Below are 26,591 nucleotides of genomic sequence, written 5' to 3' on the forward strand. Positions count from 1 at the left end.
ATGTTTTTTGTTGGAGAAATGAAATCTTACAGAAGCCTTCAAACAGAATTACAAAAACAATGATACTGTCCCTAAGAAAAAAAGTGAAGATGAGTTTATGGTCCAAAATGGGGCTGAGAGACAAAATTGTGTTAAAAATCACTTGTGGTCTTGGCTCTTTCAGTTTGTTATCTGTTTGTCCCCCACTCCCTTCTAGGGAGGTATTTTATTAGGGCTTTGGCAATGTTATTAGTATGAAATATTTCCATAAATATAATATTAACATGCATCCTACATCACTTTTGTGTCAATGTCATAAATAAAAGAACTTTATTTTTAGATTCCTTTCTTTGGTTTTCACCACTTTGTCTTCGCCTCTCCAGTCCCATTATCCCTGCCCTAGAGAGACCCTCCTTGTCTTTTTCTGGGACTTTTCCAATTGCCTGTACTTTGTGAAGGACCATTCACTAGTCCATATTGTTCTTTGATGTGGCAGGCTTCCAGAAGTCTCTCGGCCCTAGGGGAATCGTTCATAGTCTCAGACTCTGGATCTTTTTGGCAGAAATGTGTGTATTTTTTTTATCTGCTAATTATAGAGAGTCCAAGTGTCCTCCTCTCTGTTGACCTTCTTAGTTTTCCTTTGAATTGGTGTCCTTTGTATTGCAGATGTCACATTTCTCAAAGAGTGCTTAGCTATGTGTATTCAGCTGAAAGTTGGATAAAGCCCTAAACATTGCAAAATATACTCTTTGTATAACCTGAATTTTGGAATTGGTATGGATGAAAGTCAGTTTTAGAATGACTAAAGTCAGACAGAAACCTATTACAATGTGGAAGACTAGATAGATCAATACCTGCTGTTTCAGGGTCAGGAAAGAAAAAAATATTGTAGTTTATGTTGTTCCTATAATTAAGCTTCAGTAGTTCTTCCAAATAGCAGACTATCTAAGCACTGCTTTTGTGAGCAGATAATACCAGTTGTTGAGACATTATTGAGAGAGCACTTGGATTGTCTCAAACTAGTTAGTTGGGTCAAGGGAAAGATAAAATGAAGAGTGAATGAGTCTTTCTGTTGTACTCAGAGGCATGACAGCTTGTTCCACTTTTGAGCTTTTATCAAGATGGGACTTGTCTAGACTTCTAATGAAATAGGCTTCAGGTAAAGTAGCAACATTAGGTCAGGATTTTTGACTGTGAAAATGAGTCTTAAACATTCCTTTTAACTCTTTGGATCTTAGACAGTTTTGATACTTGCAGCTGCCTTTTCGGCAACACATCATCTTGTCCTGAATCACACACACACACACACACAGATATACACATACACACACACACACACACATACATACGTATACATACACACATATGTATACACACACACACACACACACACACACACACACACACACACACACACATATATAGTCTATTTTCTTATTTCCTAATGGTATTTTCCAAGCATTAGGGATGCTAAGGGTGTGGTGTTTTGACTAATTCTGGATATTTTCAGCAGCTTTCAGGGACTTACTGTTGTATTCCATATACCTGTTTGGCTTACATAACAGCTACATTTGTTATACTCACAGTGCCAAGAAAATCAATGTTTTATCACTTTGAAGTTACTTAACAGGAGATGTTTGCTAATTTATTATGATGGTATCTGGGATGGCAAAGGTTTTTATTCATTCTTTCTCTTCAAACCTTATGTAGTAAGTAGTACATTTGAATGTTTCTCAGAATGAAGGTCTATATTTTATGTATTTTCTTTGTACCTTAATGTACAAAGGGTACATGAGAAAATGCCATTGTTTTATCTTTGCAATGGCAAATTTTGATTGTAAATCCATGACATCTTGTTTTGTTTACAAACAATTTTCTTGGCTGGTACATTAAACCACAGTAGATTTGATGAAACTGTTCATCTCTAGTTATGCCAACATTCAAATGTGAATCTGCATCTTCTCAGGTACTTTGATCTTTCTGATCTATTAATATTTCTTAGTACATAAACATCAATTAGCTTACTAAATTAAAGTTAGCAAATGAGTCAGCCATGTAATTTGTTTGTGACATTTTGAGTTAGCAGGGCCATGAGAAAAAAACATTTTTATTTGTGTGGAGGTGCTCTTATCTCCCTGTCTTCAGGTGGTGATGTGAGTTTATAAATGTAAGAAATGGAGGTATGGTGGTGCACGTTGTGAAATGCTAATCCCTATTATTGGGCTTCTGCTTGGGGCTGGACTGCTTTCCCTGAGATGTCTTCAGGAGTTGCAAACTGCATACTGTTGTTTTCCTTTTGTAAATGAGCCTTTTAATTAGCAGAATATTAATGTGGAGTCTAACTTTTTTGTTTTATGAAAGGTAGTATTTTGAAAAATCTGCAAAATGAACTATATGGGCAAAAGTTCTAGAGTGAATGGTATTAGATTTAAACTGTGAATCTGGCCTTCACAAAGCTACAAAATAAATACTAATCAGTGGTGTAAGTAAAATCCAGGAAGGATTTGTGTTAATTTGACAAGTAGGTTTAGAGTTCTTTAGCCATTATTTTTTAGAAACCAGCTTTGTTCATACATCCTTTCTCTAATTTGCTTCACTTTTGATCTTTGATAAAACCAGCTGCAATTTTGTTTCATTAACAAACTTAACTGTTTAACAGATGTTTGTTTTGGCTTGATTGTGTCCTTTCTATTAGAAACAGCATAACATACATAGAAACCATGCTGAGCCTTTTCCTGTCTGTAGCTAGACAGGCGTTTCAGAAGAACAACTTAATTTTATTTACAAGTTCAATTTTTGTTCTGTACTATTATTGTAGGTATACAAACATTTTAGCTCTTGTTCCCCCTGTCAGGGAGGTCTTTTGTTCTTAATCCTCCATCTGTTAGTCTGGTACCCTCCCCCTCCCCCCCCCCTTTTTTTTTAGCTTTACAAAATCTTAGCATGCAGGGAAAAAGGTATTGCAGAAGAGGTAATTGAGATATCAATGACTCTTCTACAGTTCAAGGGAGGGAATGGGACTAGCCTGGTGAATTTAGATAATTTCTTCCATCTTCTTTGATGTCAGTAAGCTGCCATATGGACAGCAATGAGGCCTACAGGAAGGAGGTGAGCTTTGGTCTGGGCTGCCTGTGATACTCAAAGAGATGTGGGCTGGGAGCCAGAGGCAGGCAGTCCTTGAATGTTTCTGTAGTTGTTTCTGATGCGGCCAGTCCCGATTTTTGTCCGTGGTTTATTGCCATGCTTGTGACTCTCTTAGATCATACATGGGAATGATAAAATTCAAGAGAGGTAAAGTTTATATGCAGTAAGAGAAATAATAATAAGAGAAGCAAGGAATACTCAAACTAAAATAAAGTATTAAAGGACATCAAATGATGATTCCTATTTGATATTTGATCTTGTTTCCAAAACTGGTATTTTAATAATCATATAGGAGCTTCTACCTTATATCAAAACCCAACCTTAGAAGCACCTGGGTGACTGGCTTAGTCAGTTGAGTGTCCCACTCTTGATTTCTGCTCAGGTCATGATCTCGGGGTTGTGAGATTGAGCCCCCCCCCCCCCCCCGCATCCCCCTTGGGCTCTGCACTGGGTGGGGGGGGGCCTTCTTGAGATTCTCTTTCTCTCTCTCTCTCTCTCTCTCTCCCTCCCTCCCTCCCTCCCTCCCTCCCTCTTGCTCTCCCTCTCCCCCTCTCTTCCTCCCTCTGCCCCTCCCCAGTTTATGTGCACACAAGCTTGCCAGCCTCTCTCACAAACAACCCAACCCAGAGCCTTGAGATGTGAGTAATGCTGCAGAAAACAGGATCTGCTAGTGGAAGAATGTGGGATCTTTGAAGAACATTAGCTATTCCAGTTAGATTGCTGGCAGGTTGTGAGGAAACTAGAAAAGATAGGCAGTGGAGGGAACCAGAAAGGTATTTCCCCCTTAACTTTGTAATTTGTGAAATTGCAATATTTCAGAAAAGTTGAAAGAGTAATACAGTAAGTGCTGTGTTTCTTTTACTTGGATTTACCGATTGTTAAGCATTTTGTTACATTTGTTCTTTCTCCCTCTTTTAAGTGTGTATGTATGCACAAATACGTACACTTACTCATAATTTTTGTTTGAACTGTTCGAAAATAAGTGGTAGACACTATGATACTAAGATGTTATGACATTAAGTCATAATAATTATATACTGAGGAACATTTTCCTATTACTATTTTATGTAAGAAATTTAGTAGTGAAACAAGAGTGTTATCCAATAGACAGTCCATATTTTCCCAAATGGCTTCTTTTGTTTTTAATGTTTATTTATTTTTGAGAGAGAGAGTGAGCGAGCTTGAGAGGAGGAGGTGCAGAGAGAGATGGAGACACAGAATCCAAAGCAGGCTCCAGGTTCTGAGCTGTCATCACAGAGCCTCATGTGGGGCTCAAACTCATGGACCATGAGATTGTGACCTGAGCTGAAGTTGGGCACTTAAGCACTGAGCCACCCAGGTGCCTCATAACTTTTGTTTTTAATCTGGGATCCAGTTAAGGATTGTGCATTGCATTTGGTTGTTAAATCTTTTTTTGGTTTTATTTTAACTTTATTTATTTATTTTGAGAGCGATAAACTGTGCAGAGAGGGAGAAAAGAATTCTAAGCAGGCTCCACAGTGTCAGCACAGAGCCTGATGCGGGCTTGAACTCACGATCTGCGAGATCATGACCTGAGCAGAAACCAAGAGTCAGATGCTTAACCAACTGAACTACCCAGGCGCCCTTCTTTTTTTTTTTTTTTTTTTTCTTTAAAGACAGTGAGAGAGTAAGCATGAGTGGGGAAGAGAAGGGGGGGTGGAGAGAGAGAGAGAGAGAGAGAGAAAAAATGAAAGAGAATGAGAGAGAGAACATGAATCCCAAGCAGGCTCCATGCTTAGCATGGAGCTTGACATGACACTTGGGCTTGATCTCATATGACTCTGAGATCATGACCTAGGCTGAAATCAAGAGTCAGCTAAACCACCCAGGCACCCTGATTATTGTATCTTTAGTAGAGAACAGTTTTCCCTCTTTTTTTGCTTTTCACATCAGTGACTTTTTTTGTTGTTTATTTTTAAATTATTTTTTAAAATTATTTTAAAAAATATATTTTTGAGTATAGTTGACAATAATACATCAGGGACATTTTTGACAAGTCTAGGTCATTGTCTTATAGGATGTCCCACAGTTAGTGTTTATCTGATTGTGTTCTCATGATCAAAATCAAGTAAACATTTTTGGCAAGAATATTGTGGGAGTGATGTGTATTTCCTCTTGTCCTGTCAGGAGATAATATCCTTTTAGATTGTGTCATTACTGGTGGTGCTTATTTGGCCATTTGGTTAAGGTGCTTATCTGTTAGATCTATCTTTATAATGACATGTTTTCTTTTTTGTAGTTAGTAAGTAATTTGTAGAGTGATACTTAGACCATGTGAATAACTTTTCATTTGTGTCTATTATTTCCTATTAGTGCTACAACAAATTACCACGGACTTAGTGTCTTAAAACAATGCAGATTTATTGTCTTATGGTTCTATAGGTCAGAAATCCAACATGGGTCCCATTGGGTTAAAATCAAAGTGTGGGCAGGGGAGTCTCTAGGGGAAGAATGTGTTTTATCACCTTTTCCAGCTTCTGTGTGCTGCCTAAATTCCTTGGCTCTGGCTCCCTCCCTCATCTTTAAAACCAGCAGTACTGCATCTCTCAGACCATTTTTCCGTAATCACATCTGATTCTGACCACAGCCTGGACAGCTTTTAAAGGATTCATGTGATTAGGTTGGAGCCACTTAGATAATCCTGGATAATCTCCCCATCTCAAAGTCCTTAACTTAATCACACCTATAGGGTCACTTTGCCATATAAGGTGACAGATTCACAGGTTCTTAGCATTAGGAAGTGGACACTGGTGGTGTTGGTGGGGATGCATTATTCTGCCTGTCACACAGTGGTTTCAGTATCCTCACCTAAATTAGTTTTTACAGTGGAGGTTGCAAATCTTGGAAGGTTTGGGGGCTATGATATAACACGGTCTAAGTCTGCTTAGCAAAGAATGAATCACAGTTTATGGGGGTAATGCTAGCTGAAGGCTGGGAGTCAAGAGGCCTGAGCTCTAGGTCTGACGGTACATCCTAAATCATTTCCATGAGAGCAGGAACAGGGACTTGCCTCCTGCTTCCACTTAGCGTTTCTTTACTCACAAGTTGAATTGAAGGATGGATTTGGCACTAATAGCTTGAGAGTTTTTAACAATAGGAGTTTGGATATCCAAATGTTCCCTGAGAAGTGCATTTAAAGTTGTAGAGAGAAAGGTCTGTCTTTAAATGCCCACAGAATGCATAGGACAACTTAATAAGATAGGCTCTTTTGTGACATTTTAAATACTAAGTAACAACTGAAGAATTTTATGTCTATTATTTAAATTTGAATCCTCAATTAGAAAAATCTAAATAGGCTGAAAAAGAAACTGACTTATTTTAAAATGAATGATTATCATGCTTACAATGTTATGTCAATTATATCTCAATAAAGGTGGAAAAAAAGAAAAATATGCAGGTAGATGGATGTTGTATTTTCAGTTCTTAGTAAAAACTCAGAAAAGATAAATATCAAATCAAGATTCATAAAGGCAGTTAACCCCAAGGATTCTTTTCCTTTCATTTCATAGTGTTTTAGTAGAATCTTCTGCAGTAGCTGTACTTAGTTGGAATGTTTTGGAAATACTGACTGTTCCAACTGTTAAAGAATAACAGTTTATCAGCCTATAAATGTGCTTTCTAGAGCTGAAAAAAAAGATGATCTTCTCATCTAATGAGCTCTGACCCTCTGTAAACCTTCCAACTTATCTCATTTTCCACCAGCTATTGAAATATAACAAGATGCCAACAATTACATCCTCACAAAGCATTTATACCAACTTATAAAATTACCTCTTTATTGGAAAATTGTGTAATATCTTGATTTCAATTTAGCATGGCATGTTGGTTAGCAATAAATCTTACTGGGGTATGAACACAATCCTGCAGGCAGTTCGCAGAGCATTGATCAGGTGCAAATTGTGTGTATTTTTCTAGCTTCTGAAAATTTCAGAGCAAAATGAAATAAATAGGTATCACTGAGACCAGTGCTTTTTAGGTCCTATTTTAATCTGACATAGAAGAACATCGCCATATATCTTGCAAGAAATGCCTTGACTCTCCTGAAATTCATTATTTGTGTTTTTGAATCTTGCATTTCCCCATTTTGTCTGTGATATACAACAGAAACAAAAGAATATGGTTAAAACATGTACCTTGTAAAGTGTGCATAATAAACAGTTCATACTAGATTTGAAGGCTCTATATAGAGTACATAAGAAAATGTTAATATTAAACTCATACTGCTTACTATGGACCAGGCAAAGTTCTAAATATTTATTATATACAAAATACTATTCTATGGACTCTGAGAAATAAGTACTGTTATTAACGGAATTTTACAGATGAAGAAACAGACCAGAGAGATCAGTGATGAGGGTGGGAGCTAGACGTTAGAAGTTCTTGAAAAGCTGGGTAGGGGCGCCTGGGTGGCGCAGTCGGTTAAGCGTCCGACTTCAGCCAGGTCACGATCTCGTGGTCTGGGAGTTCGAGCCCCGCGTCGGGCTCTGGGCTGATGGCTCAGAGCCTGGAGCCTGTTTCCGATTCTGTGTCTCCCTCTCTCTCTGCCCCTAACCGTTCATGCTCTGTCTCTCTCTGTCCCAAAAATAAATAAACGTTGAAAAAAATTTAAAAAAAAAAAAAAAAAAAGCTGGGTAATGTCAGTGTGCAGCAGAAGTTTGGGAATCACTGCCCAAGGCTAACTTTCTTTTATAGATGTGCAATAGAGTCTACTCAGGTGGTTGAGGAAATAGTCTAGATGTGTTAATTGGACAAGGCCCTTGTTCCTCCTGAAAGGGATCTTAGAGATGATTCTAAAGGAGGCGGCTCTGGAGCCGGAATGCTTAGTTCAAATCCTGACTTTTTCCATTGCCCAAGTCGAGTCTGTCTCAGTTTCCTCAGCTGACAAATGGAGATAATAATAGCCCAGACTGAGTAGGGATAGTTTGTTCCAACTGCCTAGCCCTCACATAGTGAAGTAGTGAGCTTTTCCTGGGCCGTGCTAGAAAGGGCACCTGAGCAGGGTCCAGGGTGTGGAAGGGGCAGTGGCCCTTCTGCTCTTGAGGGAAAAGTGTAAATTGATGTCCTTATCATCTTCTAAAGAAGATCTCCTTTCCTACTGGACACTTGCTCTAGTCACACAGGCCATGAGTGGCTAAAATCCACATTTCTGTGTTGTTGTTTCCCTACTTGTTATTTAAAAATCAGAAAAAGCGTATGTTTTTAGAGGAATACATGCTCATTGTACAAAACTTTGAAAAATACAGAAAGGTTCAAGGGATGATGCACCATGACTGCAAATTTATTCCAAAGGTAATTACTGATAAAAACTGTTTTTTCTTCCATTCTTTTTTTCCCTACATGTATATATTTGTTATATTTAAATAAAAAGAGGAATATATTAACTATATATATTTATATGTTCCTTTCTACATTTAAAATCTGTTGTGAGCCTTTCCCCATATTCCTTATTCTTTGCAGTGTGACTTTTTTTTTTTAAGTTTATTTATTTATTTTGAGAGAAGAGAGTGCGAGCAGGGGACGGAGAAAGAGAGAATCCCAAGCAGGTCCCCCACAGCACAGAGCCCCATAGTAACAATGAAACCCAGAGCCTGCTGAATCTCACAAAGTATACCTGAGCTGAAATCAAGAGTTGGTTGCTTAACTGACTGAGCCAAGCAAGTGCCTCACAGTGTGACTTTAAATGGCTGGTAGTGTTTCCTATGTCTTTGTGTTTTAACATTTTTTTAAAATGTTTTTTATTTTATTTTTGACAGAGAGAGAGATACAGAGCGCAAGCGGGGAGGGGCAGAGAGAGAGAGAGGGGGAGACACAGGATCTGAAGTAGGCTCCAGGCTCTGAGCTGTCAACACAGAGCCTGACGAGGGGCTCGAACTCATGAACTCTGAGATTATGACCTGGGCCAAAGTCAACGCTGAACTGACTGAGCCACCCAGGTGCCCCTGTGTTTCAACATTTAGGACGTTCCTAACTGTTTTGCTATTACAGATAATACTGCTACTAAAAATTTGCATATACATAGGTAATTATTTCCCATAGGATAGATTATTGAAGGACATATACTGGAGCATAAACATGAATTCTTTTTCTAAGGCTTTCGGAACATATTGTCAAAAAGTAAGCCGAGCACGAGAGGCCTTAGGCGTCTACTTGCTTCCTAGCCCTTTTTATCTTGCTAATGTGGTAGAGGGAAGAGTGGATTCCTGTTAGTTTCCTTTGCAGTTCTTTGATTATGAATAACTTGAACATGTTTTATGTTTAATGGTCATTGTTCAATTACTGAGGTGTGACTCTCTCCTCATCCTTCATCCTGTACCCCAGAGGCAACTGTCTTCAACACTTTTCCCCCCCATCTTCAACTCTTTATGCCACATTTAGTCATTTCTTCTGGAAGTTAGAGTTCTGTGTTTTTAAATAACATTCTTATAATGCTGTTTCTTGAATTTCAACGTTAGCCATTTTCTATTGACCTCTTGCCGAGGGAAAATAAGGATAAAGTTCTCTTATATGCATATTCCCTTCCCATTGCCTTTCATCTCAGTGTTAAGCCTTCATTTTTACCTAGGTCATTATTTGTATTCCGTGTTTATATTTTTATGAGATTTTTATGAGTATGCAAATAGTATTCTATTGGAGCCGTGGAATATACTATATACTATTATCAATTTTTGTGATTTTTATTGGTTATTTTTAGAATACTCTTCCCCATCCTGAATTCAGAGAAGTCATTTACTAATATTTCCTTCTAGTTTTTTGTTGTTTTTAGTGGTGTCATACTTAAGTCATTAAAATCATCTATAATTTTTATTTTGGTAAATGGTGTAAGGATCTGCTTTTTGTTTGCTTGCTTTAATAGCAAATTGATTGTTTCAGTAGAATCTATTACAATTCTTACTTTCCCCACTAATTTATGATGCCTTTAGGAAATTATATAGCAACTTTATATCAATCAGAAATCTAGATCTCTCTTAAACAGTTTCACTTTTTGCCTTTGAAAATTTTAATTAAATTAACTTTCCAACTTTTATTTCACTTAACCTCATTTAACCTGTGGTGCTGTCTGTCTCCAGTTTTACTTTGGAATGTAGGGGAGGAGGTGGGGGGAGCAAAATGCAATTGGCCTCCTTGGTGCAGTATTCCCATTTCCAAGGATTGCTGGAATACATAGATTCCTTGAAATCACTTGCCCCTTAAATTGTGCAGGACTCCAGAGGGTCTTAGCTGTGTCAGCCAGCCTGTGTTTCACTAACTTCCTGTCATCATTTTGTGAAACTGAGTGTTCCAATTTATTTTAGCTGATTAGCTGTTGGCTTTAATGATGTAAATGCGTTTGTCAGAGATCCTTGCTGTATTAAATCTGACACGGTTGGAAGAGAGTGGGTTTCTTTTTGGGCACGCCTTGAGCTGTTGCTTATCAGACTCTGGCCCCTACCCTGCTGCCTGACTTTTCCAGCCACCTCATCCTCATTTACCATTGTTCAAAGGTTTACACTGGGCTGTAAATTTCCTAAACTTACTTTTTTTTTTTTTTTTTTTAAACTGGTTTCTAATTTCATTCCATTGTGGTCAAAGAATGTAGTTTGTGTGATTTCAACCCTTTTTCATTTATTGAGGCTTGCTTTATGGCTTAACCTATGTTGTATCCTGAAAAATGTTCCATGTGCACTTAAGAAGGTGTACTCTGCTGTTGCTGGTTGGAGACATCTATAGATGTCTATTAGATCTAGTTGATTTGTAGTGCTGTTCAAGACTTCTGTTTCTTTGTTGATCTTATGTTTGATTATTCTGTTATTTAAAGTATAATATTCAAAAGTCAATAATTGTTAGATTGTGTTTTCAATACTGTCATTTTTTCTTAACCTATTTTGAGGCCTGTTGTCAGGTGCATATATATTTGTTATTGCTATATTTTTGATTTATTGACCCTTTCATCATTATACAATGTCCTTTTTTTCTTCTAGTAAGGACTTTTATCTTGTCCTTTTTCTGTTATTAATGTAGCCAATTCACTTTTCTTTGGTTACTGTTTGCATGGTATGACTTTTTCCATGATGTTAATGAATACTAGTGACAGTGAATATGTTTTGGGGGTAATACTTCAATATGTCCCCTAAAACTTGATGCTGGTTTATGTACTTATTATGTTAATGAGGTTTTATCGGGTGTGGATTTTAAATTTTATTAAATGTATTTTCAGGATTTGTGGAGATGATTTTTCTCCTTTAATCTTTTTTAAAAATTATTATTATTATTTTTTTGATGTTTATTTATTATTGAGAGACAGAGAGACACAGAGTGTGAGTAGGGGAGAGGCAGAGGGGGGGAGACACAGAATCTGAAGCAGGCTTCAGGCTCTGAGCTGTCAGCACAGGGCCCGGCACAGGGCTTGAACCCAGAAACTGCAAGATCATGACCTGAGCTGAAGTCAGATGCTTAACCAACTGAGCCACCCAGGCCCCCCTTCTCTTTTAATCTTTAATATCATTAATTATACTAACCAGTTTCTTAATATTTAACATCCCACATGTTCACGGTATATTCTTAGTTTAATGAGTGACAAGTGCTTTGAATAGTACATTTTCCTGGCATATTTTAAAATTTCAGTCTTGGGACGCCCGGGTGGCTCAGTCGGTTGAGTGTCCAACTTTGGCTCAGGTCATGATCTCACAGTTTGTAAGTGTGTAAGTTTGAGCCCCACATCGTGCTCTGTGCTGACAGCTTCGGATTCTGTGTCTCCCTCTCTCTCTGCCCTTCCCCTGCTTACACTCTTTCTCTCTCTCAAAAATAAACAAACATTAAAAACATTTTTTAAATTTCAGTCTTAGTAAATATACCCCCAACATTTTATAAACATGCCTGTTTAGTAAAGAAATGTTCTTATTAGTAAGCTTATTCCCTATTGCCAATCCTTTTGTTACGCTTATATTAGGGGACCAGATTGTGTGTGTGTGTGTGTGTGTGTGTGTGTGTGTGTGTGTGTGTGTGTGCGCGCGCGCGCGTGTGCACGAGAGGGGCAGAGAAGGATGGGGAGAGAGCCCTGCATGTTCTTCCCCTAAAACAGCTTTCCAAAGACAGCCACAATTAGTGATTTGTATGTATTCTTCCAAGCCTCCTTTTGTGAATTAAAAAAAAATTTTTTAGTTGCTTTGGAGATGGTTCTCTTAAAAAATTTTTTTTAGTGGTCATTTATTTTTGAGAGAGAGAGAGAGAGAGAGAGAGAGAGAGAGAGACAGAGCATGAGTGGGGGAGGGGGCAGAGAGCAACAGAGGCAGAATTCAAAGTAGGCTCCAGACTCTGAGGTGTCAGCACAGAGCCTGATGCTGGGCTCGAACTCATGAACTGCAAGATCATGACCTGAGCCAAAGCCAGACACTTAACCTACTGAGCCACCCAGGTGCACCCCCACTTTTTAAAAATTTTTTCCGAAGCCCTTTTAAAGCAGTTGTAAATAAATATTTTGTGTGTGTGTATAACAAAAAATAGATCCATACTTTGGTGTTTTTTTGTTATTTTGAATTTTTTTTTTAAGATACATAAGAAATGTATGAGGGGCACCTGGCTGGCAATAGAGCATGTGACTCTTGATCTTGGGGCTGTGAGTTGGGTGTAGAGATTACTTATAAATAAAATCTTAAAAAGGTTTTTTTTTTTTTTTTTTTTAATTAAAATAGTATGAGTGCATTCTTCTTGGGAAAGTTCTAATGCTAGAAAGAAAACAATGGCCCATACAAACTCCCTGAATTTCAGTCATCTTATCTGTAACATAGGAATAAAAAAATATTCTTCATGGGACCATCGATTAGGATTTGATGAGACAATGTGTTTAAGCACGTAGCACAGTGTTCAATAGAAGAGACGAGTTAGTTATTTTGAACACGTATCAGCTCTGGAGTTTCTAATGAAGCGCATTTTGGCACGTAACTGTATGACCTGACAGTGATCTTTTGACTTTTGTCTTTGTTCAAGATCCTCTAAAAAAGAGAAGGTCTTAAATATTTTCCTTCATAGCTTCGTGTGCTATAAATATAAGTTTAGTTTAATAGCAGAGGTCTTTTTTTCTTCTTTATTATTTACATTATTTTCCCCCTCATTCCCCTCCAGCCATTACTCAATTCATTGTTTTTGAAGTAAAATGTGCCTCCTTCACAATTTTTGCCAGTTTTATATATTGTCTGTATTAATGATTTTCTTAGTGTTTTCTTTTAGATTACCCCACTAAGAGAGCTATAACAAATCAAATGCCATGAGTAACTTTGGTTTCTGGACCAGATATTGGGGGATAATTAGATAATTTGAATTTGAATCAGATATTAGAGGAAATTAAAGCATTAATGGGGCTCCTGGCTGGCTCAGTCAGTAGGGCATGTGACTCTTGATCTCGAGTTTGTAAGTTTGAGCCCCACATTAGGTGTAGAGATTACTTAAAAATAAAATCCTAAAAAAAAAAAAAGACATTAATGTTAATGTGCTTCATGTGCTAATGGCATTTGGTTCTCTATGATCCCGTCCTTGTAAGTTAGGATGCGCTTTCTGAAATATTAATGGTGAAGTGTTATGCTGTTGCAACTTGCTTTTAAATGGTTCAACAACAATTATAACAAAAGTGTGTGTGTGTAAATACGTGTGTATAAGTATAGATACAGGTGTAGATAAAAATATGAGGCAAAAATGTTAATTGGTGACTCTTGGTGAAGGGAATATAAGCGTTGAGTGTACTACTTTAGTTTTTCTGTAGGCTTGAAGTTTTTTAAAAATGTAAACTTGGAAAAAGAAATGTAATTAGAATACTAATTAAAAATTAAATCACCTCACTTTCTTTAATAGATCTGCTGAAAAAGGAAATTTTATTATTACCATAAGTGGAAAACAAGCATCCGTTGTCATAAATAGAAGGTAACCATAAAAGTTACTTTCAAAGTTTTATTAAAATGTGGCTGGATCTTTTTATCTGCCAGGACTCTGAGCCTGAGGCTTGCTCTCTCAAAGGAACACTAGCAAACATTACAGAGGTGTTAAAGACATATTAGCACCAAACTGAAACTTTCTCCTTGACTTAATGAGAGAATATGAAAGAAAATTAAAAAGGGAATAGCTTTATGATTTTGTGTGATTCAGGTCACCTCAAAGCGTCACCATACTTGGGAAACACTGACTCCATTGATGTAAGTGTTAGAAAGAAAATAAACTTCTGTACTGAATTCTGCTTATAATGCTCTTCTATGTTGAATTGCCATCTTTATTATTTGGTAGTTTTGATCACTACAGATGCACGTAGAGCTGAATGGTATCCTGGCCTAAGGCAGATGTCAGATTTCGCAGTCTAAATTGTCGCTGGTTTTTTGCTCTGATGTTGCTCTTGTGGTTGAGGTTTTGCTGAGGTTTTGGTTTTTTTTTTTTCTTTCTTTTCTTTCCTGCTATATTGTTCCTGCTGTTATTTGGAAGCCACTAGGTTGCTTTGCCTCTTGAACAATGAAAGGATCCAGATCGAGTCTGCCTCACATTTTGTTATCCCAGTACAAGACTCAATTGAATAAAACATATTACCCATCTGGCCTGGAAATCTCAGTGGCACTCAAAATAACTTACTAACAAGTTGTTGGATCATGATATCTTGATTTTCTGAAAGTTCAGCTTCTTTTTAGCTGTTGCTAAGAGAGAAATTTCATTGACATGAGGGACACGAGGACATGTCTGCACGCTGCCAGTTGTTTTATAGGCATTTGGCTCTGCCGCCTTGCAGATGGTTAGACTCTGGGTGGTGGGTAAATGAAATGTGTGCTGATTATCTTATTGAATTAAGGTAACCTTTTGTCGTTCATTGAATTCTGTAGACCAGTTGGTCAGTGAGCAGCTGCTCTGTGTGGCTTGGTTTGAGTTTTGAAGCACACAAAGACTATCTTAAAGGGTGGTCAGTCTAATCCAGGTATTCAACAAAGCAATAGTGAAAGCCTTCTTCTCTTTTGACACTGTTTTCTGTTCTGATGGAAATGATTGAACAAAAACGTTTTTGCTTTTTGCTCAATTAACTAAGTGATTAAAGCAATGGTTTTTTGAGTGTTCGGCTGAATGCTTCAGAATTTTTTTGACCTAATGTTTTAAGTGGAAAAAAATATCTTATCCCAACATTTGATGTTAGAAGCGTTCTAATTTAATGGCAGAGTCTACGTTTGAAGATGCGTGATAGACTAGTGGAATTGTTTTTTAAGATTATCTTCACAAATATTCTGGAAATTAAAGCATGCTTCAGTGGTGCCGTTTCTTGGCAAATTCTAGCTGTGAAAATCTACCATATTTAAAATTTTTTTCTAAATGTTTATTTATTTTTGACAGAGAGAGAGACAGAGCATGAGCGGGGGAGGGGCAGAGAGAGAGGGAGACACAGAATCCAAAGCAGGCTCCAGGCTCTGAGCTGTCAGCACAGAGCCCGACGCGGGGCTCGAACTCACAGACTGTGAGATCATGACCTGAGGCAAAGTTGGACGCTCAACCGACTGAGCCACACAGGCGCCCCTAAAATCTACCATATTTTTATATGGATTCTATCTCAATGTCTGCAAACTGTTTCAGGTGGCTTCTTCTTCTTCTTCTTCTTTTTTTTTTTTTTTTCTTGAGTAAACTCTACCTCTGTTGGGGGGCTTGAGCTCACAACCCCAAGATCAAGAGTCATCTGCTCTACCAGTTGATCTAGCTGGGCGCCCCAGGAGTGCGAGTGGGGGCAGAGGGGGAGAGAGAGAGAGAGAGAGAGAGAGAGAGAGACAGAGACAGAGAAAGAGAAAGAATCTTAAGCAGACTGTACACTTAGCCCATGACCCTGGGATCATGATCCAAACTGAAATCAAGAGTTGGATACTCAACCAGTTGAGCCACCCAGGTGCCCCAAATATTTTCCATTCTAAAAGTAATTCTTTAAAAAGGCTTTTCCAGAACTCTTTGAACTTCCCATCTAAATGAAGTCCATTTAGTAATTCCAGTGAAATGCTCTATACTTTTTCTTATTAGCCCTTCTTATAGTCTATATATTTATTGGTCTGGTTACTTTTTAACTTCAGTTGTCCCCTCCAGTTGGGAAAGCTTCACAAACACAGAGATCTTACTTCTTTGCTCACCTCTGTTGAATGAGTGAATGTGAATCATGTTTTCTGATCCTGTGTTAAAGGTAACATAAAGACATTTTATTTTATTTTATTTTATTTTATTTTATTTTATTTATTTTATTTTATTATTTGTTTTGTTTTGTTTTGTTTTTTAAATGTTTTATTTATTTTTGAGAGAGAGAGAGAGAGAGAGAGAGAGAGAGAGAGCAGGAGTGGGGGAGGGACAGAGAGAGGGGAACAGAAGATCTGAAGCAGGCTTTGTGCTGACAGTAGGGAGCCTGATGCTGGGCTCCAACTCACAAACCTTGAGATCATGACCTGAGCTGAAGTTGGACGCTTAACCAACTGAGCCACCCAGGCACCCCAACATATAGACATTTTAAATGTGAGATTGAAATGGAAAGTCCTAAGGGCAGGTTAGTTAATTGGAATTTCAGACTTTGGTTTGCATTTTACACTTGAAAGCTGCTCACTTGGGCTACTCTGTATCTTGATCTAGGATGAGGGAAGTCAAGAATCTATTTAATGATGACCAGTGAGTCTCCCAATCAGATACCTGCTAATTTCAAATAGATCCATTTTATCTCTTCATTTTCATTTTACTTGTTTGAACTTTAAATTGTCTATTGAAAGAGATTATTTTAGTTGCTTCTTTTCTCCTGTGAAACACTTTTATGAGCTAATGAAGCAAATTAAACAATATGAATGTTTGTAGTATAAAAGACATTAGGATTTATAACTATTTGAGACTTGAATTTGGTTGAAAGAAGAGATTGTATTATACCTAACCCTGTGGGATATACAGTGATTATTAGGAAGGTCTAAAATCAGATACTTCAGGTGTGTAAGAAAGCCAACTGCCTGATACTGTAACAATCTTACTAGGATAATCTGTAGATATCTGCAGATGGAAAAAAAAATAGAGTCAAATAGAAACAAAAGTCTTTTTTTTTTTTTTTAAGTTTATTTTGAGATGGACATAGCATGAGTGGGGCGGGGGGGGGCAGAGAGAGGGAGAATCCGAAGGAGGCTTCACGCTGTCAGCGCAGAGCCCAAACCCATGAAATGTTAGATCATGACCTGAGCCGATACCAGGAGTCAGAGGCTTAACTGACTGAGCCACCCAGGCGCCCCCAAAAGTCATTTTTAATGTCTGACATTCTAAAAACTGGTTTTGAACTTAGGGGTGAAGATCAGCCTTTGAGTCATTGGAAAGCAAATGGAAACAAGAGTTCATCTCAAACACCCTTCTCTTTAATTCTTCAGGCTTTGTCCATGTATCCTCTGCTGCCAGAGCCTGCTTGTTTCTTCTGTAAGCTCATCCTTCTCATGTTCCTGTGGATTCTTCCACAGCCCTTCCTCTCTCCTTTGTACTGTCCTATGTCATGATCCATGTAGCAGAGTGTTTGCTAAGTAACCACATACTCCAGAACTTGTGCTGCACATTCAACTGGAAGTTAGATGTGCCTCCTGTACTGGCAGTGTCGGTGCATGGATGTGCGCGTCAGGCCGAGACTAGAACCAGCAGCACTAGAAGAAAACTACCACTAGTATTAATTAGCAGAGATACACCCCTCATGTGGCCACATGTTACACGGCCATAACATTCTAGCAGCCTTTTTGCTTCTTCTGCTGCTTTTTTTCTTTTAACAGAGGTGTAATTGACCTACAACATTATATTAGTTTCAGGAGTACAACATAATGGTGCGATATTTGTGTATATTGTGAAATGGTCACCCCAGCAAGTCTGGTTAACATTTGTTACCGTATGTAGTTACGGAATTTTTTTTTCCTGTTGTGAGAACTTGTTCACTTCTTCTTTGACAGCCTCCTCACCTCTAGTAATTTTTCCTCTGAACTATTGTAGCGTTACTGTTTGTCTGTCTCATTGGTACTACCTATAACTCCTCAGTTCTGTGGGCCTTGACATTATGGGCAATAGAGATGGAGACTATGTCGTTTTTAAAATTTAAATTAAAATTTTTGTAAGTTTTATTTTAATTACCTGGTGCTCATCATGACGAGTGGCACTCCTTAATCCCTATCACTTATTTCACCACCCCCTCCTCTGGTAACCAGCAATTTGTTTTCTGTAGTTAAGAGTCTGTTTCTTGGTTTCTTCATCTCTCTCTTTTTTCCTCCTTTGCTCATTTGTTTTGTTTCTGAAATTCCACATATGAGTGAAATTATGTGGTATGTGTCCTGCTCTGACTTATTTCACTTAGAATTATATTCTCCAGCTCCATCCATGTTGTTGCAAATGGCAAGATATTCTTTTTACAGATAAATAATATCCTATTTGTGTGTGTGTGTGTGTGTGTGTGTGTGTGTGTGTGTGTGTGTGTACACACACCACTTCTTTATTTATCAGTCCCTGGACACTTGGGCTGCTTCCATATCTTGCCTATTGTAATAATGCTGCTGTGAACATAAGGGTGCATACATTCCTTTGAAATAGTGTTTTTGTATTCTTTGGATAAATACCCAGTAGTGTGATTGCTGGGTGATAGGGTAGTTCTATTTTTAACTTTTTGAGGAACCTCCATACTGTTTTCCATAGTGGCTATACCAATTTGCATTCCCACCAAGAAGTGCAAGAAGGTTCCTTTTTCTCCACATCCTTGCCAACACTTTTTGTTTCTTGAGTTTTTTATTTTAGCTGTTCTGACAGGTGTGAGGTGATAATCTCACTGTAGCTTTGATTTGCATTCCTTGATAAGTGATGATGAGCATCTTTTCATGTGTCTGCTGGCCATTCATGTGTCTTTTTTGGAGAAATGTCTGTTCATGTCTTCTGCCCATTTTTTTTTTTAATTCGATTATTTGGTTTTTGGGTGTTGAGGTGTATCAGTTCTTCATATGTTTTGGATACTCTTTATCAAATATGTCATTTGTAAATATCTTCTCCCATTTAGCAAGCTGCCTTTTAGTTTTGTTGATTGTTTCCTTCAATGTGCAGAACCTTTTTATTTTGATGTAGTTCCAGTGTAATTTTGTGTTTATTTCCCTTGTCTCAGGGGACCTATCTAGAAAAAAGTTGCTATTATGGCCAGTGTCAGAGCAGGTACTGCCTATACTCTCTTCTAGGATTTTTATGGTTTTAGGTCTCACATTTAGATCTTTAATCATTTGGCTTTGGCTATTTGGGGTCTTTTGTAGTTCCATACAAATTTTAGGATTTTTTTGTTCTAGTTTTGTGAAAAAATACTGTTGGTATTTTGATAGGGATTGCAATAAATTTACATTTTGCTTTGGTTAGTATGGACATTTTAACCATATTTGTTCTTCCAGTCCATGAGCATGGGATGTGTTTCCATTTGTGTTGTCTTCAATTTCTTTCATTAGTGTTTTATAGTTTTCAGAGTATAAGTCTTATACCCATTTGGTTAGATTTATTCCTAGGTATCTTATTATTTTTGTGCAGTTGTGAATGGGATTGTTTTGTTAATTTTTCTTTCCACTGCTTCATTATTGGTAGAGAGAAATGCAGCAGATTTCGGTAGATTGATTTTGTGTCCTGTGACTTTACTGAATTTGTTTATCGGCTCTAGCAGTTTTTTGGTGGAGTCTTTTGGGTTTTCTGTGTCATGGTATCTGTAAATAGAGGAAGTTTTACTTCTTCCTTACTGGTTTGGGTGCCTTGTATTTCTTTTCATCGTCTGATTGCTGGGGCTAGAATTTCCAGTGCTCTGTTGAATAAATGTGTTGAGAGTAGACATTCTTGTCTTATTCTTGACCTTAAGGGAAAAGGTCTCAGTTTTTCCCCATTAAGGATGATGTTAGCTGTGAGTTTTTCATATATGGCCTTTATTATGTTGAAGTATGTTCCTTCTAAACCTACTTTGTTGAGGGTTTTTATCATGAATGGATGTTTTACTTGTCAAATGGTTTTTCTGAGGATAGAGAATATGTCTTAACCTTATTTTTATCATCCGCTCTGTGGTCTCTCTCTGCCTCTCCCCCCTTTTCTCCTCCCCCCCCCATAAACAAACAAATTTTAATAAAGGATAATTTACTGTTGCCCAGTTGTGTGCCATAATTTATGTCCTCCTCATTTCTGTTCAGGAGCCTATTTTCCTTTTAGGTTTAAAGGGCCTGCACTCACTCTCTTGCTTCCCTGTTCTCTCAGATGGGCTAAGGAATAGACATTATCCTCACTAAACATGAGGAAATTGAGGCCCAGAGAGGTAGGGTCACACATACAGGAGTCAGACCCCATCTTCTGACTCCAAAACCAGTCCTTTTTTTTTTTTTTTTTTTAATTATTATTATAATTTTTTTATACCACTGCAGGCTTCCCTTTCAGGCTGAGGATGTGTATCTTTCCAGCACTATAAACCACCTGGTTCTGGTATGTGTTCTTGGGCTTTTTTTTTTTTTTTTTTTAAATGTTTGTTTATTTTTGAGACAGAGGATGTGCGAGTGTGAGCAGGGCAGAGAGAGACGGGGACAGAGGATCCAAAGTGGGCTCTGTGCTGTGACAGCAGCAAGCCTGATGCAGGCAGGGCTCGAACTCATGAACCGTGGGGTCATGTCCTGAGCCGAAGTCAGATGCTCAACCAACTGAGCCACCCAGGTGCCCCTAATCCATCTTGGTCTTATTCACCTTGGTAACCTTCACAGTGCTCACCTTAGGGCGATTGTTAATGTTGAATCCCTCCCAGTTGTGACTATATACTATCTACTGTCCTTCCTGTGGAAGAGAAGGGGTCTTATTGACTTGTATCTATCAGTGTGCAGTCTTACTCAGGGATGTCATTGAAATGACCACTTTGGTTTTTTAGCAGTTTATTTATTAATTCTTTCATTTAGTCATCCAAAAATATTTATTGAGTACATACTCTGAGGCAAGCATTGTTCTCAGAGTTCTCACCCTGCTTTCATGGAATTTAGATTTTCCTTGGACAGTTGATGATAAACAAATAAACCAACAAGGTAATTATAGACTGTAAGTGACATGAAAGAAATCAAGAGAAAAGTGAGAGAGAAATACTAAGGAGTGAGGCTGTAGACATCATGCTCTGGAAAGTTCCTGAGGAGAGATGAAAGGATGAGAAGGGGTCACCTGTGGGGAGAGCTTAAGGAGGGAAGGCTTCAGTGCTTGTGTTTGAGGAAGAAAAAGGCATCTCATGTGGCTATAGCAGAGAGACCCAGAGAAGGGCAGCAGAGTTTAAAGCTGGGGAACAATATAGTCCGATTTGTGTTTTTAACATCACTGAGAGACATGGTAATTAAATGAAATGTGTGTCCCTGGACTGGATTTTTTTTTTTTTTTTTTTTTTTTTTTTTTGGCTTCCAAGGATGTTATTAAGACAAATGGCAGAATTTGACTATACATCAGATATTAGATAACAGTATTATATCAATGTTAAGTGTCCTGAATTTGATAATCCAATGTCTTTATGAGGAGAATGTCCTTGTTCTTAAGAGGGGTGAAGGGTTGTGATCTTTACAGCTTATTCTCAAATTGTTCAATAAAAAAAGAGGGATCAGAGATGGCAAATTGTTAAGAGGATATGTGTGTTTATTGTAATATTCTTGTAACTTTACTGTAGAGTTGAAACATTTTCAAAATAAAACTTTAAAGGTCACTGAGGCTGAGGTATGGAAGAAGTTATGGAGGGGAAAGAGGCAGGCGGGCTCGCAGGAGGCTGTTGGGATGATGGCTGCACACACTGGGGTGTAACTGGAGAGGGAGAGAGGGGGACAGATCAGGAAATATGTTTTGGAGATGGAACAGACAGCTTGTTAATGGATTGGATGTGGTGGCCAAGGGGACAAGCAGGAGGTAGAAGTTGTTCCCTGGGGCTCCTTGATAGTTATGGACTGAATTCCAGTAGAATCTTACCCTTCCTAAAGTGCGTTCACTCCCAGTCTGCCTTACTCAAGTCAGCCCCTCTATGGGTAGTTACCACAGGAATTTATTTCACAGGTGAGGGGAGGCCCAGGGAGGTGAAGTGACTAATTCGAAGTTAGCACATATAGGCAGAAAATTTATTTTCTTTCTCCCTTTCTTCCTCCCTTCTTCCTCCCTTCTTCCCTCCCTCCCTCCCTCTTCTTGCTTTCTCTTTCTTTTCTTTCTTTTCTTTTCTTTCTTTCTTTCTTTCTTTCTTTCTTTCTTTCTTTCTTTCTTTCTTTCTTTCTATCTATCTATCTATCTATCAGAAAATTTACTTTCTTTACCCAGAAAACCAAAATGCAGGCATGGGATTAGTGCTCTTCAAACTGAATTCTCTCCCATTAGATTGTTGTGTAATCAGTGAAATAAAGGGCTACTATCATCAAACAAACAAACAAACAAACTGAATAAATAGCATGTACTTACCCATGTAGAAAGGGTAAATAATGTCTCATGGAACTTCTGTTTCAGTTAAATAGGTATATACTAGGTCATGATATAAAACATATTTTTTACTTTGAATTACAATCAAAAGTTGGAAAGCCATGCAGAGGATTGTTGTAAACAGAAATCTTGCAGTTCCCATGGGAGTAAGAAAGCAAAAGACAAACTCACTTGGGTGGCTACTGTTGGCTGTCTTGTGTTGTTTATTTCTTTAATGATTGATGGGCTATAAGTCAGTGTTTTCTTAGTTGACTTCATAGTCATCCCCTACTTTCAGTCTTAAAGTGCTTGCTTTGTGCCAGGCCTTGTTCTAGGCAGTAGGAGTGAGGAGGACAGACATGACTCTCAAGCAGCTTACATTAAATGTGTTACCAAGTACAAACATAAGATTCCTTCAGTATTAAGTGATAGGTGCTCCAAAGATCCAGTAGGACTGGTCTGGGAAGGTGATGTTTGAGTTCAGACCTGGGTGAAACTGAAGATGCAGCTTTGCCTCAGGGAAGAGTGTCGCAAACAGAAGCAGTAGCTGTGGCAAAAGCCATGAGTTGAAGACAAGCTAAGGGTGTCAGAGGGACAGAAAGATGGCCCTTGAAACTGTAGTGTGGGGATCCAGGCAGAGTGGAAGGAGAGGAGATCAGATTTAATATATTTTTTGAAGATAAAACCAACAGGACTTAATAATGAATTGGATGTAGGATGTAGAGGGAGGATGCATCTGGGTGGATAATGATGCTGTTTACTGGTAGGGAAGGCTGGAAGCTGATGCAGAAATGTGACTTGGGAGCCAAAGAAATCTATAGTTTTGTATCTGGCCATGAAGTTGAGAGGCCTGTTGGACATCCAGATAGAGACCCACGGTGGTCAGTTTGATAGTCAGGATCTTGGGTAGGAGGTCTGAACTAGAGATACAAGTTTGAGACCCATGAGTGTATAGCTGGAATGGGGCTGATAAGCTTATCTGGGCAAGGATGTAGATCGGAAGAGCAGAGGTCTGAGGCCAGATTCCCAGGACAGGTAAGAGAAAGGAGCATCAGTGACAAAGGAGGAAAGCCATGTAGGAGCTTAGAGGAGAGGGGAGGACTTACTACCAATTTATGTAGCATTGACTCCCCATTTTTGAGCCCTGGACTTATTAGCAGTAAGGGAAGTTACTTATCTTGAGAACTTAATCCTCTGTGTGAGATATATATGCTTTAAACTTCTAAAATGTTTTATTTAATACATTGGTGATAATAGTACTCATTTCACAGAGCTGTTTGGTAAATTAAATTAGTTAATACACACAGAGTGCTTCAAACAGTCTCTGGCACATAGTAAGAACTTAATAACTGTGAGTTGTTTGTGGCAGTGGTGCTTATTATAAGAAATCAATTTGGGCTTAAGGTCTAGATTCCAGACTAGTAAAGAAGAAAGAGAATAGTGGTGTTGGCTTTTCATCTGAATGTGTTATGTGATAATCAATTTTGTTTAGCTGGTTCCCTGAGTTGCACATTAAAGCAGTCTTGAACAATGAGGGGCCTTGTTACTAGAGTGCCATTAAATGGTGATATCAAGTGACCCTAAAAATCAAAGTAATGGAAAATTGTCTTTTTTTTTTCTAAAATATTTAATTTGCTGTTTTTTCATAACATCTCAACCTTCCTTTCAAGGTCAGGAGGAGATACTAATTTTTACTATACTGCTACATCTTCACACAAATTATCATCTGAAGGAGCTTCTTAGAATTGACAAATGAACTTTGTTTTCCTTCCCAGGAGGAACTTGTTAAACCAATAAAGTTCAAAATTCTAATTCCCATTCCTTACTAGTGTGTACCATTTTATTCATCTCGAATAAACATACAGCCTCAAGCACCCTACTAGGCAAATAGATTCCTTTTTAATTAGTGGTTCTATATACAGAATTTTATCAAAGTGAAATTTATAAACCAAAAGGGAACAAATATTTACACTTGCAACTTCATGTCAACATTGCCCTGAAATTGTAAATGTATCTCCCATGTTTCTACTACAGCAGTAGAAAAATAAGCTTCAACTTCTTAGGAGCATGTCTGCTGTGTTATGTAGGGAATGTGGAAGATACATAGAAGTGTTCTTTCTTCGTGACTGGCATTAGTTTTTTTCACACAAAGACTTGTTTTATTAAAAGCTAATCTTTATTTATTTATTTATTTATTTATTTATTTATTTATTTATTTATTTATTTATTTATTTTGGTAGTACTATTTCTTAGGCATCTTTAAGTACCAAGGCAGAGTTTTATTTTGAGGAGTTATTGCATTTGTAGTTACCATAAAGAATTATTTCTCAATTTAAGTAGACCTTTTTTATTCCAAGGCAAAATTAAGCCAACCACAAGGGTTTCTGGGAACAGAATAATGCTGAGGTTTCATGTGTCAATATGAGCAGCTTAATACTTTACAAAGGAAGATTTTATTTATTTACTTAGTTATTTATGTTTTTTATTTTGAGAGAGAGAGCGCGTGTGCATGAACTGGGGAGGGGTGGAGAGAGAGAATCCCAAGCAGGCTCCGCACTGTCAGCACAGGGCTCCATCTCATGAACCACAAGATTATGACCTGAGCTAAAATCAGGAGTTGGATGCTTTACCAACTGAATTACCCAGGCACCCCTACAAAGGAACATTTTAAGTGATGCTTAAATAATAATGGTTTAAAGATCTCAACTGAAATGAAAAAGCTTATTAAAATGTATTGAAATAATTTAGAAAAGGGGGGATGATTTTGCCAAGATTTCGGAGAGGACTAATTTTTTTTCAAGGTTTTACTACAGTTTTGATTGAGCTGCATTAAATGATTCAGTCTAATTTCATCTATTACATGTAGTTATACTATTCCTGCATCCCAAAATGATTTTAGGTCACTTAGGTCATTAAAATATTTTTTATATAATAATCTGTTTTTCAGAGCATCAAAAATAATTAAGATGAAAGAACAAGATCAACCTTGTGTCTAGAATGAATAATTTAGCTCTAAATATCCTAGAAGCTAAGGAGAAAGTTGGGGTTTTTAGGATTTTCATTGTCAGATAGGGAAGCATAGAAGTTTGAGAAGAAAGAATTTTCTCCCTGCTTTTTCTGAATTTAAGGACAATTTATTTTGGATTCTAATCCTATATAGTCAACAATGAGTAATACCGTTGACAGTCTTTCTTCCCACTCCTCTCTCCTCTTCCCCCAAAGGGAAACACCTGATTGTAAAAATAATGCGTGCATACTGTTTATATTAAAAGAAAAATTTCAGACAAGTCAGAAATACATGTATTGAAATTTTCTTGAATGATACTATTTCTCAATTCACAGAAAGGGGTGGCATTACATCATAACTAAATGGAGATGCTTTGTGTGTGTGTGTGTGTGTGTGTGTGTGTGTGTGTGTGTGTGTTTTTAAGACTTTAAAAAAATTTTTTTTTTCCAACGTTTTTTATTTATTTTTGGGACAGAGAGAGACAGAGCATGAACGGGGGAGGGGCAGAGAGAGAGGGAGACACAGAATCGGAAACAGGCTCCAGGCTCTGAGCCATCAGCCCAGAGCCCGACGCGGGGCTCGAACCCACGGACCGCGAGATCGTGACCTGGCTGAAGTCGGACGCTTAACCGACTGCGCCACCCAGGCGCCCCATGACTTTTTAATATTTATTTTTTGAGAGAGAGAGCATGAACCGAGCATGAGCGGGGGAGGGACAGAGAGAGAGCGAGAGAGAAGGAGACATAGGATCTGAAGCAGGCTCCAGGCTCTGAGCTGTCAGTAGAGAGTCTGACAGCTCGTAGAGGCCACGTAGAGGCCACGAGATCATAACCTGAGCCAAAGTTGGACACTAAACTAAGTGAACCACTCAGGTGCCCGTGTTTTTTGTTTTCAATTTTAACTAGGCCCCACACCCAACATGGCGCTCAACTCATACCCTTAAATGAAGAGTCCCATGCTCTACTGACTAAGCCAGCCAGGTGCCCCGGTGGAAACATTTTTGTGAGGCACTTTGATGATAATAAGT

At 38.1% G+C, this 26,591-nt stretch overlaps 1 protein-coding gene and 1 long non-coding RNA gene across 7 annotated transcripts in view; one reads left to right on the forward strand and one right to left on the reverse strand.

The window, feature by feature from the left end:
- KAT6B (lysine acetyltransferase 6B) overlaps positions 1-26,591 on the forward strand; it is a 199,588-nt gene that overhangs the window by 32,496 nt on the left and 140,501 nt on the right. The window lies entirely within an intron of this gene.
- The window catches only part of LOC111557085, a 29,516-nt gene continuing 8,158 nt past the window's right edge, over positions 5,234-26,591 (reverse strand). For both annotated transcript variants that reach the window (XR_002736838.2, XR_006587021.1), the window contains one exon: positions 5,234-7,232. This is a non-coding gene — a long non-coding RNA (uncharacterized LOC111557085). The remainder of the gene's footprint in view (positions 7,233-26,591) is intronic.

The sequence above is a fragment of the Felis catus genome, chromosome D2 (assembly GCF_018350175.1).
Source record: "Felis catus isolate Fca126 chromosome D2, F.catus_Fca126_mat1.0, whole genome shotgun sequence".
Taxonomy (NCBI): Eukaryota; Metazoa; Chordata; class Mammalia; order Carnivora; family Felidae; genus Felis; species Felis catus.